Genomic DNA, 14886 nt, shown 5'->3' on the forward strand with positions numbered 1-14886 from the left:
TAAACAAAAAAATTCTGTAAGAGGTGTTGGTTTCAAAATTATCATAAATCAATATTTTCCTTTTGTACAAACTATAATTAAAATAATGAAAGGAAAGAATACACTTAGAATAGAAGCAAAAGACCAGGGATCCCTGGGTGGCGCAGCAGTTTGGCGCCTGCCTTTGGCCCAGGGCGCGATCCTGGAGACCCGGGATCGAATCCCACGTCGGGCTTCCGGTGCATGGAGCCTGCTTCTCCCTCTGCCTGTGTCTCTGCCTCTCTCTCTCTCTCACTGTGTGCCTATCATAAATAAATAAAAAAAAAAAAAATTAAAAAAAAAAAGAAGCAAAAGACCAAATGCCAGGAATGAAGAAGACACATCTACGACCTATGTGAAGAAAAGTTAATGCTCTAGGAGTCACAAAAGATAGACTAAACTTATGGAAAGATTCTTGGATGCACTATTTGCATCAATGGAAAGACTTGGTATGAAGAACAATGTTATATCTTTCAAAATTAATCTATAACTGTAATGATCCCAATAAACAATAGCAACAAAATCTTCAACAACATACAATTGATTCCAAAGTTCTCATGGAAAAATAAAGATCATTTGTTTCTAGCTAGAAAATGTCTAAAAATAAAGAAATACAAGTGATGAGGGGGCACTATTATAGCATATTAACCAGCTAGTGTAGTTCTGAGACACAAAGTCTAAAAATAAACCTAGTCAGATATTTTGTATTTGATAAAGGTAGCATTACAAGTTGGAGAGAATAGATGGTGTAAGAACAACTATGAAGTATTAAGGAAAAATAAGGTTGAATTTAAACCTGAGTCTTTATCAGGATAAATTCCAGATGTATCAAAGACATAAAATGTACCCACATTAATGATCCATAAACATAAAAAAAATACTGCTGTTTCTACTACCTTCATAAAAGTATTAGGGGACAAAAAAACCCCACACACATACACAGGAGGTATCTTTGATCATTTTGGAGTGGGGAAGGTTCTGTTTTGTTTTCTCCGCTATAACACAAAATACAGAAATCATAAAAGTAATTCATATACATAAAATTTTTTGTATGGCAAAATCACCATAAGCAAAAAAAAAAAAATACTGGGAAAAAATATTTAGATCTTATATCAAAAAGGGTAAGTTGAAGGGGCTTGGGAAGATGTCAGACTAGGAGGACCCTGAGCTCACCCCATCCCACATTTACAACTAGATACTATCCACATCCAAGTCAATAAACCAGAAAGCAATCTGACTAGTAGAACAAACTCCACAACTAAATATAAAGGAGAAGCTGCAAGGTTAGGAAGTTCAGTAACGTAGAGGGAGGCTGCCTACATGAGAGATGGAACTGTGTGTGTGGAGGAGACAGAGAAATGGCTCCTGTCACCAGGGAGCTCACATGGGTTAAACTAATCCCTATGATGTCTGGCTGCAAAAACCAGAGGGGCTGAATTCCATGAGTTTGTAAAAACAGTGGAACTTGGAGCTGAGTGTGGATTTTTAAAAGCTCACTCAGGACTGGTCAGGCTGGGAGGGTGAGTGACAGCTGGGTCACCGCCCTTACAGAGACAGCAGACTGTGTGGAGAAGCAACATAAAAGTGGAGTTTGCAGAATGGTAGGGGCAAGCAGGAGACAGATCTGTTTATACGAATTTCAGAGAGTGTTGGGAGACTTCTCCAAAAAAAGGGGGGAGCTGGCAGGTGCCATTCTCCTCCCTCAGTCCCCAGCATAAACAGAGCCATCTAAGGGAGGTGGGGCTGCCCAGACACTTGCTACCTGACTTGCTATCAGTGCACCAAGCCCACCAGTTCTAAAGATTCACCCACTCCAAGCCCACTAGCCTCAGCCCTAGGCTTGGGGTACATTGTTTTCAAAGCTGTGCCAGCATCCCAACAGTCACCTAGTGCCCAGCTGCCACAGCACACCCTGCCCAGCCTCCGTGCCACACCCAGCAGAGCCTCCCCAGCCACCATCATGCACTGTGCCCAGCTATTGATGTGTACCACAACCAGTTTCATGCACATGGCTGCCTTGGCACACAGTCCCCACCCACTGTAGTGCTTTGGGGGATCTGGCATAGAACTAGTAGCCCAACTCAAGTTTTGCTAAAACTCTGGCCCCACTCCAAATACTCCCTAAAACTCTGGCCTCCTCAGAGCTAGTCTACCCTGATCCTACTAATACCATAGAAAGCAAGCGCATCCCACAAGAGGAAGACAGCACAGACAATAGTACTGAAAGAAAAAGTGATTCACACATAAGAACAGGGTGTAAGTAACACACATAGGATACTCTGCTGAAGTGCCAAGTTCTGGTGAACAGAGGACATGGCACTCCAGGACCTCTTCTTCATAATGTTATTACTTTCAAGAGCAGAAGACAAACTGACTTTCTTAGCCTACATAAACAGACAGACAAGGAAACAAAAATGAGGAGATAGAGAAATTTTTTCCAAATGAAAGAACAGAACAAGGCCACAGTTAGAAATCTAAATGAAACAAATATAAGTAAAATGCCTGATGGAGAATTTAAAACAATGATTATAAGGAACTCACTGGACTTGAGAAGAAAGTGCAAGACAGAGAGATAAGTAATATCAAAGCAGAGATAAAAGGGCACAATAAACAAAATGAAAACACACTTGTTGGAAGGAACAGCAGGCAGGCAGAAGCAGAGGAATGAATTAATGATGTAGAAAAGAGTAATGAAAAGAAATGAAGTTGAACAAAAGTGAGAAAAAAGAATTATGCAATATGAGAATAGACTTAGGGACCTCAGTGACTGCATCAGTGCTATAACATATATTATGGGAGTCCCAGAAAAAGAAGAAAGAGAGGTCCTGGGTGGCTAAGTCTGTTAAGCATCTGGTCATGATCTTAGGGTCATGAGATTGAGCCCTACATGCTCAGCGGGGATTCTCTCTCTTCCTCTGCCCCTCCCTGCTCTCTTTCTCTCTCTCTCTCAAGTAAATATATTTTTTTAAATGGGCAAAAAACATAAATATGTATTTTTCCAGAGAAGACCTACAAATTGGGATCCCTGGGTGGCGCAGCGGTTTGGCGCCTGCCTTTGGCCCAGGGAGCGATCCTGGAGACCCGGGATCGAGTCCCACATCGGGCTCCCGGTGCATGGAGCCTGCTTCTCCCTCTGCCTGTGTCTCTGCCTCTCTCTCTCTCTGTGACTATCATGAATAAATAAATAAAATCTTTAAAAAAAAAAACAAAAACAAATGACCAACACCCACATGAAAAGATGCTCAACATCACTCCTTATCAGGTAAATGTAAATCAAAATTATGAGTAAGTAGGGCAGGTGATGTGATGAGCACTAGGTATTATACACAACTGATAAATTATTGAACAGTACATTGGAAACTAATTATGTACTATATGTTGGCTAATTGAATTTAAATTAAAAAAACTACAATGAGATATCACCTTACACTTGTCAAAATAGCAAAAATTAACAACACAAGAAACAACAGGTGTTGGTGAGCATGTCAAGAAAAAGGAACACTCTTGCACTGTTGGTGGGAATGGAAACTGGTGCAGCCATTGTGGAAAACAGGACGGAGGTTCCTCAAAAAGTTAAAAATAGAGTGATCTTGGGGCACCTGGGTGGCTCAGTCAATTGGGTGTCTGACTCTTATTTTCAGCCTAGGTCATGCTCTTAGGGTCATGAGATCAAATCCCGCATTGGGCTTCTTGCTGATGCAAGCATGGAGCCTGCTTGGGATTCTCCCTCTCCTTCTCCCCCTCCCCTTTTCATTCTTTCCCTCCCTATCTTAAAAAGAAAGAACTACCTTATGATCCAACAATTGTACTACTGACTACCCAAAGAATATGAGAACACTAATTCGAAGGGATACATGCACTCCTGAGTTTATAGCAGCATTATTTATGATAGCCATGGTATGGAAGCAGCTCAAGTGTCCATCAATTGAGGAGTACATAAAGAAGATATGGTGTGTGTGTGTGTGTGTGTGTGTGTGTGTGTGTGTTTGTGTATGTGTATACATTTATATGGAATGCAATTTTATTCAGCCATAAAAAAAGAATGAAAGCTTGCCATTTGCAATGACACAGATGGAGCTAGAGTATTATGCTAAGCAAAATAAGTCAGAGAAAGACAAATACCATATAATTTCACTCATATGTGGAATTTAAGGCACAAAGCAAACAAGCAAAGTGGGAAACATTAAAGAGAGAGAGAGAGAAATCAAGAAACAGACTATTAATTAAAGAAAACAAACTGATCGTTACCAGAGGGGAGAGGGATGGAGGTGGGAGGATGATGGGGATTAAAGAGTGCATGTCTCATGATGAGCACCAGCTGTGTATGGAATTGTTGTCACTAAATTATACACCTGAAAATAATATAACACTATATGTTAACTAATTGGAATTAAAAAATAAACTTTTTAAAAAGAGTGAATGCCCCTGATACACAAAAAAACTCTTCCAAAACTGATGAGGAAGACCCACAACACAATAGAAAAATAGGCTCACAGAAAGATATTCAAATGACTTATAATAAAAAAATGCAAATTTCAAAGCACAGAGATACCATTTTTCTCTTATCAGGATGGCAAATATCCAAAAGTTTGATAACAAATTGCATCATAAGAGCAGGGGGAAGACTCTCTCCTTGCCCTTGGTGGGACTGCAGACTTTCTCAACCTCCAAGGAGGTACTTGGCCATATGGATCACCACACACACAGCCTTTGCTGCATTAATTCTTTTTTAGAAATTCACCACACTGGTGTATTTACACACCCATGATATGGTGTATGAAAATGTTATTTACTGCAACATGTTTTGAAGTAACAATTGAAAAAATCTCTAAAAGTCTGAACTAAAGAAGTGATAAAAAGAAATGATTATAATTCCATGTGTATCAGTTTTCCAGGGCTGCCATAACAAAGCACCACAGACTGGTGGCTTAACCAATGGAAATGTATTGTCTCAAAGTTTTGGAGGCTAGAAGACTAATATCAGAGTCAAGAGGTCTGGTTTCTCCCAGGGCTGCAAGGAAGAATCTCTTCCACGCTTCTCACCCAGCTCACAGTGGTTTGCTGACAATCTTTGGTGTTCCTTGGCTTGGGTATGTAATGTCCCATCTCCACCTTCGTCTCCATAGAGCATTCTCCCTGTTTGCATGTCTGTGTCCAAATTTTCCCCCTTTATAAGGAAACCAGTCATATTGGATTAGGATTCCAACCCACTCCAAAATGACCTCATCTTAAATAATGGTGACTGCAGTGACACTATTTCCCACTAAGGTCAAATATGAAATTTTGAGGGGAATGATGCAACCTGTAACACCATGCAATAGACTAATATTTGGCCATAAAAAGAAGGAGGAGTCTCTATGAAATGGTGTGGGAAAATCTCTAAGATGCAAAGAAATCAATATTCCAAATTATAATATGCTATACTTTGTGTAAGAAAGGATGAAAAGGATATATACAATTTGTATACATTCATAAAAATATCCCTGCAAGTTTACACCAGAAATCACTAACATGGGTGTCTGTGGGGAGGTACCTGAGTTGCTGGAGGAGGTTGGGAAGGAGAATTTTTAGTGCTTACCTTTTTTTATACTCCTTGCATTTTGAACCATGAGAATGTACTATTTATTCAAAAAATATATTTAAGCGTAATAAAACAAATCGAATCAGACTGCTAACTACTCTCAACAAGAATTATACCAATTTATGAGGTCCCCAACCATGAGTACACAGTGTTTTACCCGCTCATCTCCCCAGGATTGGGTTTTAGCAGGTTTATTTTTTCCTGAATTTGCAGACAAAAGAAAAAAATCATATTTGATTGTTTAACTTGCTTACCATTACAGTGATATCCCCAGGAGCCACCTTCCCTTCTTAGATCAAGCACAGTCTTAACATCTTTTGTGGAATTTTTGTCTGTCATAGGAACACATTCTGTATCAAAGAAATTCATCTTTTGAATTTGCATTAAATGTTGCTCATGTTTTTAACGTCAGTGAGTTCCGTTCACACATGGAAGATTTTTTTAAGGTGTTATTTATTTATTTATGAGAGACACAGAGGCAGAAACACAGGCAGAGGGAGAAGTGAGGTCCCTGTAGGGAGCCGGAAGCAGGACTCAATCCCAGGACCCCAGGGTCACACCCTGAGCCGAAGGCAGATGTTCAACCCTTGAGCCACCCAGGTGCCCCCACACATGAAAGATTTAAAGGGATATGTAAAATCTGTGTGTGACCGGTACACTGTTGAGCTGCCAGAAGACAGGAATGCACTGGGAGATATTTGAATTATCAGTGGTTCGTAAGGATCACTCACAATATCTGGAAAAAGATCTAGAGGGAATAGCAGCCCAACTACCATTCAAATTTTTGGGTCCTGTGTAAAAGGGGATGTATCTTTTTCCCTGAAGTCCTGACTGAAACTGGCATCTATGATGATACTTAACAATAGTGAGCAATTAAAAAAAATTTTATTTATTTATTTATTTGACAGCACACAAGCAGGGAGAGCAGTAAAGGGAGAGGGAGAAACAGGCTCTCCACTCAGCAGGAAGCCCAACATGGGGCTTGATCCCAGGACCCTGGAATCATGACCTGAGCTGAAGACAGATGCTTAACCAACTGAACCACCCAGGTGCCCCAATACTGAGCATTGTTATGGTGCTTATTTTCTGCCAGATTCTATTTGAAGTGGTTGACATATATTGATACATTGCTTCTTAACAACCCTATGATGAAGGCACTGTATATATAACCCCATTCTACAACTGAGGAAACAAAAAAGGTAGGCAATTGCCCAAGGACACACAGTCGGGAAGTTCTTAAGTTGGAATCTTAAACATCTTTCAAGGTGCCTGGGTGGCTCAGTCAGTTAAGTGGCTGACTCTTGATATCAGTTCAGTAATGATCTCAGTGTGGAAAGATGGAGTCCTGTATCAGGCTCCACTCAGCTCGGAGTCTGCTTGAGATTCTCTCCTTCTCCCTCTGCCCCTCCAACACCCCTCCTCTGTCTCTCTAAAACAAACAGACAAATAAACAAGCAAGTAAATAAGTAAGTAAGTAAATAAATAAATCAATCTTTAACATCTTTGGCAACTGCCGGTCCAAGCCCAGCTGCCTGGTCTCTTGGAGATGCCATTCTCCTCTGGTTTTCATTCACAGTCCACAGGGCACCAAGACCAAGGAGGAGGCCACTGAGATGCCATGCAGGCCTCTGACAACTTTGCAGGGGGAGGGAAGTGTTTTTTAAAAAGAGGAACTCCCTGTAGTATACATGGACTAATTCACAGTTATATAAGACCTTGGGGAAGCTGAAAATCAAGGGAACTGTACTTCATTTCCCTAATTTGGAGAGTGAATTCTTGGAAAATGGTATCTGCTCTAAGATATTTCTCTTAAATTAATGTAGGTCTCTGGCCACATTTCTCATGTGGCTAGGTAGCTGTGTAAACCTTAAAATTGGTACTTAACTTCCCTGGGTGTCAGCTTCCTTTTGAGGAAAACAGGTAACAACAGTACCTACTTTATAGGGTTATTGTGAAAATTAGAGTAGTATATATAAAACAGTATATATATACTATAAAGTATTATATATAAAGAACAAGGCCTGTCATACAATAAACACTATCTCAGTATTAACTACCATTGTTACTGTGGTCACACTCCTGCAGACATTGGGTCCTGAGGAGAGTGGATCATCCCCCTATATCCACTGGGGAAGAGACAAGACCCAAAGACTTGGAAGAGAGACTTAATACTGGGACATAGGTTGACTTCTTCTCCCTGGATCTTGTTTTCTTGGAGTCCAGAGAAGCACTTAGGGGAGAAGGCCGGGAGCTATCAGGAGGTACCCTGTTGGGACCCCTTAGGACTGCCCAGGGTCTGTGGGTGTTGAGTATAGCCAGGTTGTTCTCCCAATACTGAAGTCTTATGAAACATCGTAGCCTGGTCTTGGCTATAGAAAATCATGGGCAAGCCTCAGGTCCATATCTGTACCTGTGTGGTGAGCACTACAGTCCCTACAACTATGGTGATAATCTATATATACAAAGAACTGTAACTAAGCTGGAGGGGACAGCAGTATAGACACACACACAACCTGGACTGGCCCTGGGGAGTATATGGAATATATCCCCATGACCCAGAAACAGATACTAAAAAGGCACAGAACTAGAGGCACTCTAAGTACTACTACAGATACTAGAAAGAGGCAATGGTTTCATCAGGATGAGCTAGACTAGGTGGCAGTAACAAACAAACCCTTTATCTCAGGGGCTGAATGCAAGGTCTATTTTTGTTGCTCACATAAAGTTCTACACAGACCAGACTGTCCTCCTCCACCTTGCAGCTATAACATCTGGAACATGTGGACTTCAGTGTTGTTACTGTAGGGGGACAGAAAGCTAGAAGATCCTATGGGATATTTTCAAGGGGGAAGGCCTAGAAGTGCCTTATATCACTAAGGCCCATGTCTCTTGGTCCAGAACCAAGTCACAAAGCTCCATTCTAACTACAAAGGTGTTTGGGAAGTGGAGGAGCTTGTGGATATTTGGTGGACACTAGTAATCATGCCACAGTCAGGAAATATCAACAAGGAAGAAAGAGAGAGGCCCTATCGCCACACTGAACTCTTGCACCCTGAGCTGGCATCATCCAATAAGGTGGTCAGTGAGGCCCCATCTATTACACAGGCTGCTGACACTTACATTCAGGTACTCAGGAATCTTTCATTAGTCTTTAGAGGGTTCTTTCCCCGCCAAGGCCCACTTATGTTGTATTTTATTTTTTTTAATAGTTTGCTGTTTAATCTTTGTATTAGTTGTGTTGGTGTCTAACATACTACTTCTCAAAACTTGATGGCTTAAAACCACAAACATTTATTATCTCACAGTTTCTTTGAGTCAGGATTTGAATGCGTCTTAACTGAGTGGTTCTGACTCAAGTTCTCTCATGAGACTGCAGTCAAGATGTTGGCTGGGGCTGCATCCATTTGAAGGTGTGGATGGAGATCTGCTACCAAGATGGCTCCTCACATGGCTGTTTGCAGGCAGCCTCAGTTCCTCACCATGGATTTCTCTATGGACCTTCTTCAGTGTCCTCCTGGCATGGCAGCAAGTGATCAGAGAGAGAACAGGCAGATGCCATGGTGCTTTTTATGCTCTAGTCTTGGAAGTTGCACTATGTTATTTGTTAGAAGCAAATCACTAAGTCCAGCCCACCCTGAAGAAAAGGGGATTTAAGCTCAATCTCTTGAAAGGAAGAATATAAAAGAATTAATGAGCATATTTCAAAACCACAATAGTCTTCATAGAATTCATTTTAGAATATGAATTTCTCTCCCTTTCAAAGAGCTGATTGCCATATTGTTTATATCCCCTATTGATTTGAAATACTTTTTTATCATATAAATTATTATTGAGAGGGGCACCTGGGTGGTCTAGTTGGTTAAGCATCTGACTCTTGGTTTCAGCTCAGTCATGATCTCAGGGTCATGAGATTGAGCCCTGTATTAGGCCTCATACTCAGTGAAGAGTCTGCTAGAGATTCTCTCTCTTCCTCTGCCCCTCCCCTGCTATAATAAATAAATAAATCTTTAAAAAAAATTATTATTTAGAAAAGAGTCTGTTATGGACATTGACCTGTCTGCCGTTTTCATGTTTAGGTAGTATTAATTATTGCAGCAGTCCTAAAACTAACCCAGACCAAAAATTCCTAGTATTCTAGGCTTTAGACATATAAGTGATTGCAACATACACTACTAAGTGCAACAATGAAGTGGTAGCATGGGGAATTGAGAGAAGTGAATAGTAAAGCCTCCCCAAGGGAGAAAGTTAACACCAACTATCCTTGATGGAGCAACAACTAAAGCAGCCCAGGCAGTGATCATGCCTAGGGTGGGGTGAACTAGACGTGTGTATGTGTGTGTGTGTGTGTGTGTCTGTGTTTTGAAGGAAGAGCTCCACAGACAGACCTTGGTGATAGATCAGACAGACTGTGCGGAAGGTGGCGGGAAGAACTGCAGCTGGACTCCATCTTTCGTTCGAAGTCCTAAACTTCAGGTCCTGGGATTTCATTCTGCAGGTGTGGAGCACCATAAAATATCCAAATCATGAAAGCAGCAATGTCTCATCTGTATCCCACAGAAATGGCCCCTGGTCCAGTCTAAGACAGGGCACTGGGTCCAAAGAGGGGCTGGTAGGGGGAGAGAGGTGGCAAAGGCATCACCTGCAAGCACATCCAGGCCATTTGCCAGAACCAGATGGGAGGTGAGGTCAGAGTCTTCTGACTGCAAGAAAGCAGGGACCTGCTCTGGAAATTAGTGATTTGCCCTGGGATCTGGGAGGATCCACAGAGCCACCAAGACAGATGGTCAGTGGTCAGTGCCAGGACCCCCATCTTCCACTTTGAGAAGTTTTGATTCAACCATGCAAAGGGTCCACAGCAAGACACCCTCACCCAACCCCAAGAGACACAGAAACAGGAGAAAGAAGGCTGCCATAAGGGAATTAAAATATTAAAGTTCAAGCATTATAAAGAGAATCAAGTTTTAGAAATAGGCCAAGAAATTATCTATAAAATGTGATTGAATTTATAGACGTCCCAAACCCTAAAGATGCCAAGAATACAGTCTCAGAGAGGCAGGGCTACATTGGGATTCCTATTTGTGAACTATGTCTGATACTGTTGTATGCCCCACTCCCTCCCTTAGTCATTCCATCTCCTTTCTTGGCTAATAGAGCCCCCAGATTATAAGGGGTAGCAATACACCCAATCCAATGATGATTACTGTAAGATGGCCAAACATAATGGTTCTTACTTGCCTTTTCCTGATATCCAATTTCCCCTCTCCCCCCCCCCCCCTTCTTGCAGCCAAGGGCCAGGTGACTATTTTGGGCCATTGAGGTGTGTGAGGAAGTCTTCTGTGGACTTCAGGAATGGTTTTTCCTTCTTGCTTGCTTGCTTTTTTAATTGAATTAGCCAACCTATAGTCCATCATTCGTTTCAGATGTAGTGAGGAATGGTTTTTCTTAAATTTAAAAAAAGAAAAAGAAAAAAAGAAAACCAGCACAGAAGAGAGCTGGCTAATATTGCCTGTTCTCTCTTTTTCCTGCCTCAAGATACATTTGATGCCTAGAGCTCCTCCTGTCTTCCTGTAACCATAAAGCAGTGAACAGGAGGATCTAAAGACAACTTGCTGGTGATGGGTGTGGTGTAATGGTTAATTTTGTATCAAATTTGTCTAGGCCACAGTGTGCCCAGATATTTGGTCAAACATTAATCACATGAACGTGTGTTTATTGATGAGATTCACATTTTAATTAGTAGACTGAGTAAAGCAGATTATCCTTCCTGATTTGGGTGGGACGCATCCAATTAGTTGAGGTCTGAATCCAACAAAAAGGTGAACCCTTCGGTAAATAAGAGAATTCTTCATGCCTGATGGCCTTCAAATTAAGACATTATCCTTTTCCCCTATTTTGGATTGAACTGAAAGTGTAGCTTTTTCTGGGTTTCAAGGGTGATTTGTGCTACAGGTCTTGGAACTTCCTGGCTTCCATAATTGCATGAGCCAGTTTCTTTCTTTTTTTTTTTTTAATAATAATAATAAATTTATTTTTTACTGGTGTTCAATTTGCCAACATACAGAATAACACCCAGTGCTCATGCCCTCAAGTGCCCCCCTCAGTGCCCGTCACCCATTCACCTCCACCCCCCACCCTCCTCCCCTTCCACCACCCCTAGTTCGTTTCCCAGAGTTAGGAGTCTTTATGTTCTGTCTCCCTTTCTGATATTTCCCACACATTTCTTCTCCTTTCCCTTATATTCCCTTTCACTATTATTTATATTCCCCAAATGAATGAGAACATACACTGTTTGTCCTTCTGCGATTGACTTACTTCACTCAGCATAATACCCTCCAGTTCCATCCATGTTGAAGCAAATCCTGGGTATTTGTCGTTTCTAATGCCTGAGTAATATTCCATTGTATACATAAACCACATCTTCTTTATCCATTCATCTTTCGTTGGACACCGAGGCTCCTTCCACAGTTTGGCTATTGTGGACATTGCTGCTAGAAACATCGGGGTGCAGGTGTCCCAGCGTTTCATTGCATCTGAATCTTTGGGGTAAATCCCCAGCAGTGCAATTGCTGGGTCGTACGGCAGGTCTATTTTTAACTCTTTTGAGGAACCTCCACACAGTTTTCCAGAGGGGCTGCACCAGTTCACATTCCCACCAACAGTGTAAGAGGGTTCCCCTTTCTCCACATCCTCTCCAACATTTGTGGTTTCCTGCCTTGTTAATTTTCCCCATTCTCACTGGTGTGAGGTTGTATCTCATTGTGGTTTCGATTTGTATTTCCCTGATGGCAAGTGATGCAGAGCATTTTCTCATGTGTGTGTTGGCCATGGCTATGTCTTCCTCTGTGAGATTTCTGTTCATGTCTTTTGCCCATTTCATGATTGGATTGTTTGTTTCTTTGCTGTTGAGTTTAAGAAGTTCTTTATAGATCTTGGAAACTAGCCCTTTATCTGATACGTCATTTGCAAATATCTTCTCCCATTCTGTAGGTTGTCTTTGAGTTTTGTTGACTGTATCCTTTGCTGTGCAAAGCTTCTTATCTTGATGAAGTCCCAATAGTTCATTTTTGCTTTTGTTTCTTTTGCCTTCGTGGATGTATCTTGCAAGAAGTTGCTGTGGCCAAGTTCAAAAAGGGTGTTGCCTGTGCTCTCCTCTAGGATTTTGATGGAATCTTGTCTCACATTTAGATCTTTCATCCATTTTGAGTTTATCTTTGTGTCTGGTGCAAGAGAGTGGCCTAGTTTCATTCTTCTGCATGTGTTTGTCCAATTTTCCCAGCACCATCTATTGAAGAGACTGTCTTTCTTCCAATGGATAGTCTTTCCTCCTTTATCGAATATTAGTTGCCCATAAAGTTCAGGGTCCACTTCTGGATTCTCTATTCTGTTCCATTGATCTATGTGTCTGTTTTTGTGCCAGTACCACACTGTCTTGATGACCACAGCTTTGTAGTACAACCTGAAATCTGGCATTGTGATGCCCCCAGATATGGTTTTCTTTTTTAAAATTCCCCTGGCTATTCGGGGTCTTTTCTGATTCCACACAAATCTTAAAATAATTTGTTCTAACTCTCTGAAGAAAGTCCATGGTATTTTGATAGGGTGCATTAAATGTGTAAATTGCCCTGGGTTACATTGACATTTTCACAATATTAATTGTGCCAATTCATGAGCATGGAATATTTTTCCATCTCTTTGTGTCTTCCTCAATTTCTTTCAGAAGTGTTCTATAGTTTTCAGGGTATAGATCCTTTACCTCTTTGGTTAGGTTTATTCCTAGGTATCTTATGCTTTTGGGTGCAATTGTAAATGGGATTGACTCCTTAATTTCTCTTTCTTCAGTCTCATAGTTAGTGTATAGAAATGCCACTGATTTCTGGGCATTGATTTTGTATCCTGCCACGCCGCCAAATTGCTGTATGAGTTCTAGCAATCTTTGGGGGGGGGGGGGGACTTTTGAGTTTTCTACGTAGAGTATCATGTCATCAGGGAAGAGGGAGAGTTTGACTTCTTCTTTGCCAATGTGAATGCCTTTAATGTCTTTTTGTTGTCTGATTGCTGAGGCTAGGACTTCCAGTACTATGTTGAACAGCAGTGGTGAGAGTGGACATCCCTGTCTTGTTCCTGATCTTAGGGGAAAGCATGAGCCAGTTTCTTAACTCTCTGTCCCCCTATTGGTTCTGTTTCTCTGGAGAACTTTAATACATCAGGTAAGCCTGATTCCCCATTGACGCAAAGATAAAAATGTAGGTGGAAATGTGAAAGCCACAGAAATAAGTGTTGGGAGAACAGACCAAAGTTTTCCATGGAAACACAACCCCAGACTTTGCAGATACTAGGGAGCGCTCTAGCATTCTGATGGGATGCATTTGGCCTGTGAGCTTAAAAGGAATTTAGGACTCACTTTGACTTGGTAACTATGGACCACACGTGTCAAGGAGGAAAAACCTTTTCCTTTGTGCTTTTAAGATTTAGCGCCTGGGGAAAAAAAAAAAAAAGATTTAGCGACTGGGAACATGTGAAGTTAACTCACAAAAGACAGACTCATAGGAGAAAACGGCATGAAATCTTATTCAAATTTTACACACAGTGGAATACACAGAAAAGCGAAATCGCATCAAATTAGACTCCGGAACTTCTATATGAGGGAGACTAAGTCTGCTTCCCTCACATAGAAGCACACCTTCAGGGGAGGAAGGTGCACAGTGGAGGTGATCTCAGCACACAGCAGCTTGAACACTCTGCACCGCAAATGTAGGGGGGTCGGGGGCTGCAAGGGCCAACCAAGGGAGAGTTCCATCATCTCTTCTACCTTGTACCTCCCTCCCTTATTTGTTTATTTTTAAAGATTTTATTTATTCATGATAGACACAGAGAGAGAGGCAGAGGGGGACTTGATCCTCCTGTGGGGAGCCCGATGGGGGACTTGATCCCAGGATCCCAGGATAGGGACCTGAGGGAGGGCAGACGCTCAACCACTCAGCCACCCGGGAGCCCCCTCCCCGGTCCCCCTTTAAACGACTCTTCCACTTTCCCGAAGGTAAAATAAACCAACATTCCACCCCGCCACGTGTGAAGTTTCCTCCGACTGGGGCGCCGAGGAGCGGGCACCACAGCTGTGACCTTCAGGACGCTGAGCAGAGGCGCGGAGAGGGCGGGGCAGAGCGCGCCTTCCGGCCACGCCCCCGCCCCCGCCCCCGCCCTCGGGCAGAGCGCGCCTTCCGGCCACGCCCCCGCAGCCCGCCCCCGCCCTCGGGCAGAGCGCGCCTTCCGGCCACGCCCCCGCAGCC

At 42.2% G+C, this 14886-nt stretch overlaps 1 long non-coding RNA gene across 1 annotated transcript; it reads right to left on the reverse strand.

The window, feature by feature from the left end:
• Positions 1-8887: 8887 nt before the first annotated feature.
• LOC111097912 lies at positions 8888-14736 on the reverse strand. The gene is made up of 4 exons (XR_005366465.1): positions 14652-14736; positions 14001-14074; positions 9985-10088; positions 8888-9113 (listed from the first exon to the last, which is right to left on the reverse strand). It is a non-coding gene; the product is annotated as an uncharacterized LOC111097912 (long non-coding RNA).
• Positions 14737-14886: the final 150 nt, after the last annotated feature.

The sequence above is a fragment of the Canis lupus genome, chromosome 11 (assembly GCF_011100685.1).
Source record: "Canis lupus familiaris isolate Mischka breed German Shepherd chromosome 11, alternate assembly UU_Cfam_GSD_1.0, whole genome shotgun sequence".
Taxonomy (NCBI): Eukaryota; Metazoa; Chordata; class Mammalia; order Carnivora; family Canidae; genus Canis; species Canis lupus.